General features: G+C 43.9%; 1 long non-coding RNA gene across 1 annotated transcript; it reads right to left on the bottom strand.

The window, feature by feature from the left end:
• Nucleotides 1-3377: 3377 nt before the first annotated feature.
• LOC107181671 lies at nucleotides 3378-4351 on the bottom strand. The gene is made up of 2 exons (XR_001512359.1): nucleotides 3996-4351; nucleotides 3378-3891 (listed from the first exon to the last, which is right to left on the bottom strand). It is a non-coding gene; the product is annotated as an uncharacterized LOC107181671 (long non-coding RNA).
• Between the last annotated feature and the right edge of the window lie 6 nt (nucleotides 4352-4357).

Here is a 4357-nt window from a genome sequence, read left to right as displayed (position 1 = left end):
CCGGCCACCATCTTGGCTGGCAGTTAATTTGCATATCGACCTGATTAGCCAATGGGAAGGGGAGCAGTTGTACACCAATTACCATGTTTCTCTTTTATTAGATAGGATAGATCCCCAAATTTTAAGCTTTTTCTTAAAAGAAGTACATGGGTTCTATTCTGGTCAAGGGCACATGCCTGGTTTGCGGGCTCGATCCCCAGTAGGGAGTGTGCAGTAGGCAGCCGATCTATGATTCTCCCTCATCATTGATGTTTCTATCTCTCCCTTTCCCTTCCTCTCTGAAATCAATAAAAATATATTTAAAAGAGAGAGAGAGAGAGAAACAAGATTGTATTCATTAGCTAGGAGAGATAAATGGAAGAACCTGAGGAATTAAGTACACTCTGAAGAATATTTCTAGATCAGGGCAGCTAAGTAATCCATAAGGATATATATAGGTTTGTTAGGAGATATATCATTATAACTTACCTATCCAAAATATTTTCTCCTGTGTCTACTTTCCTTCATTTAAAATGAAGTACATATCTTTCAATAAATATTTTTTTAGTTCCAGACATTGTAATCAGTGAAGGAAGTATAAAGAGAAATAAGCTTGGGTCCTGGTCTTTAAAGAACTCATAATCTAGGTAGAGAGACAGATGAGAAAACTAAATAAAATGTTTTAATTCCTATTCTACAGGTAGTTGCCAAGAGGCAACTACCTTCATTGCTCAGGTATTTGAGCAATGAAGAAAATCATTCCAGGCCAAGGGAACAGCACTAACAAAGTCACAGGGTTTTAAAAGAGTATGATGTGTTGGAAAATGTTAAGTCAGTAACCTAATACGGGACATTCTGAAATGTTTGTTACTGAATAGAGAAAGTAGCTTAGAGGGTTTATTTTAGTCTTTCCTTAATAGCACTGATTATATTAACTAATTATCACCCTTGAAGACAAAACCAAAGAAGATGAAGCACTGAAATGATGAGGGATACATGTTAATGGTTAAGGAAGAGAAGCCTGCTAGGCAGCACTGATGACTAACCTTGGAGTGATAACAAACACTGACTGTATCATGGATAGAGGAAGAGGTTGCAATCAGCTCCATCGGACAGGGAAGATTTCATGGAAGTGGTAGGGCTCCATGTGATCATTCAAAAAATAGAGAACTGAGAACTGACTCTACACATCAGGGCTGTGCTTGGAGCAGGAGATTCAAAACTATTGTCTACTAAGGAACAGATAATTAGGTAACTGCAAAAATAAAGTAATGGATGCTATAATAGAAGCTAACACAGGCTGATATGAGAAAACCTCAGAGAGACTTTTGCTTTAAAGCAGGGAGGTCAGGGATGGACTTCCAAAGGTACTGCACTGACTTTGTTGGATTAGTAAGATTCCGTCAAGTGAAAGGGAGGGAAACACATTTTGCAATGCCTCAGTTTAAAGAGAACACAGCTCTTCTAAGGAACATGAAATAGTTCAGGATGGCTGGATCAAAGGCTAGGAGGCACTGAAAGAAGTCTCTAAGGCAAATAGGAAGGGGTGATTGTGAAAAGCCTTTTACAGGATGTTAAAGAATTTGGATTTTTATCCTGAAGACAACGTGGAAGTTGATGAAGATTTTAAGCAGGGATGTGACATGATTTAGATTCAAGTTTTGCAAAGATGTTAAAGGCAACGATGATGGCCCTGGCCGGTGTGGCTCAGTTGGTTTAGCACTGTTCCGTGCATGCATTAATAGGTCACGGGGTCAGCCTCCCGTATGCAGCCCGACCAGATATGGAACCTAAAACCCTTTAGTGTAAGAGTTGATGCTCCAATGAACTGAACCACCTGATGAGCTCATTCTCAATTTTTAATTGTAAACTATATATATAAAAGCCTAAGTGGCCATCCGACCAGTAGCTATGATGTACAATGATCATCAGGGGGCAGACGCCCCAACCAATAGAGGAGGGAGCCCGAATCCTCACAGAATCGGCTGTGGGTTAGGTTGCTGCTGAGGCACTGTTGGCCCTGAATCTGCTTCACCCACACCCCGGACCCAGAGATCAGTTTTGGCCTGATTCCCGCAGGCCAGGCCGAGGGACCGCCAGTTAAAGATATTTAAGAAGGTTCAAAACAAAACAAAAATATAAAATAAAAGGTCAGCGGTTCAATTCCCAGTCAGGACACATGCTGGGGTTGGTTTGGGTCTCTGGTCAGGGTGCATACAGGAGGCAAATGAACGACATTTCTCTCTCTCTCTCTCTCTCTCTCTCTCGGCATACAGGAGGCAAATGAATGATGTTTCTCTCCCTCTCCCTTTAACTCTCTCTAAAATAAATAAAAAACATTTTTTTTAAAAAAGGCAATGATGATGAAAGGTAATTGAATATGAACTGATATGGGTGCAACCTAAGAGGCAGAGAGATTAAAAGGCTGTTGCTGCTGTTCAGAGAAAATAAGAGAAGATTTCAAACGAACACTAGTAGTGGTATTAAGAGAGAAGTATGTGTAAGGTTTGAGCTACCAGAGAAAGAAGTAAGTAAAAACATTCCCCATGGAGGATAAGCATGCCTGTTTACCTGGAGTACACAGTATTTGACCGTAGAATGGTTAGTTTTGGCCGTAGGGAATGAATGGCTAGAGCTACGGAACAGTGAAGTGATGTGGTGGAAAACATTGGTGGAGTCCGCCAATGATAAGGCTATTACACAAATAGGATATTACTTTTTCCCTACTAACATTAAATGTATAAATTATTTTTTATTGCAGTAAAATGTACATATAAAATGTGTCATTTTAACTATTTTTGAGTGTGCAGTTCAACGGCATTAAGTACATTCACATTGTTGTGAACCGTCAACACAGCCTATCTCCAGATCTTTCTCATTAACCCAAAAGAAACTTTTTACCAATTAAAAAACAACTCCCGGATTCTGCCCCACACCTCCCACCCCTGGCAACTACTCTTGTTGTTGTCTCTAGGAGTTTGGCACCTCGCGTAAGTGGAGTCCTACACTGTCTGTTCTTCGGTGCTTGGCTTACTTCACTGAGCTAAATTGCTTTACTCAACACCCTGGTTATTCCGTAGCTGGATTTTAATGTGTATCGTATCCTATACTACATGCTGTATTTGAAAACAAATATCCAGCTTTTCTTACTTGATAATTTTTTCCACTTACTGCTTTGGGGCACTTCACTCCAGGCAATTACAAACTTAGCATTCTTGACGACAACTTAGGGTCTGTCATAAATAACTTTTTACTGGTCTACTTACTCCAAGTGTCTATATTGTGGATTGTTTTCATTGTTTACGGGCACCTGACCTTTTGTAGAATCCCACCCAGCACATTAAGGGTAGTATGCAATAGTACAGAACAACCCGGGCAGAAATGAAACTGATTTAAACTCAGGAGAAGCGACGTTTATTCGGGATGCTGACGTGAAGGCTCTGTCTTCTGAAGCTATGTAATTTCCCTATCTGGGACTGAATCGCTCTCCATGAAAAGAATTAAAGACGCACACACACTTCTCTTATCGTCAGCTAGGGATAAGCCCAGGCGTTTCGGATGGCGGGAAACTATTTGTCTCACCTTTCCTTTGAAGCATCCCTAGGTTATCAGTGCTCTGCCAACGAGTCGAGTGATTTTGGACAAGACACTACTCCTCTGGAGGTCTCAGTGGGTGAGCTCAGACCAGCCTGTGCTTCCCAAACCACAGCACAGCACGCGGAGAACGTGGTCGTGCAGGGCACAGGTGCCCCGAGGAGACACCCGCGCAGCACAGGGGAAACCCCCGCACACACCGGCGGGGAGTCTCGCGGAGCGCTCCAGGCCCCGCGTTAGTTCCAGCGGACGCGCCACGGCCGTTTCAGAAGACGAGCTGGGGCTCCTGCTGTTTCTGAAATCATCGATCTTTCCCTCCTAGTAATAAGATAAAATAAAATCTTTATTCCTTAAGAGGGCCGAAGTGTAAAAAGGCACAAAAGCTGCAAAAACGCAAAAGCTCGAACTACGGCACTCCCTACAGTTCGCTCTCCGCGAATCCTACGTGTCTTCCCAGCAGGCTCCGGGTCATCGCGAGACTTTCTTAATTCTCGCGAGAGTTTCCGGCAGCCATCTTCTTGGGGGTGCTGGGAGCCGGGAAGACCCCCCGAATCGTTCCCATTGAGCTGCTCTTCGTCTTCGCTTTCTTCATTTTGCCTCTTCTGCGTTACCGACAAGCAACTGGTCCCGCGGCCGAGAGAAAGCCCGGGTCTAGGCGCGTGTCGCGCTCCCGGTTCCGAACGATTGGCTGGGGTGGACGGAAGGGGGAGGGCTCAGGCAAGCCGTTGCTGCCTCAGCCCGGGCCGGGGTCCGGGGAGGGGGAAGCTCCTGACACCCCGTGGAC

This window comes from Myotis davidii, unplaced genomic scaffold, assembly GCF_000327345.1.
Source record: "Myotis davidii unplaced genomic scaffold, ASM32734v1 scaffold268, whole genome shotgun sequence".
NCBI classification, from domain to species: Eukaryota; Metazoa; Chordata; class Mammalia; order Chiroptera; family Vespertilionidae; genus Myotis; species Myotis davidii.
The sequence above is the reverse complement of the archived record's forward strand: the minus strand, read 5'-3'. Positions and strand labels throughout refer to the sequence as shown.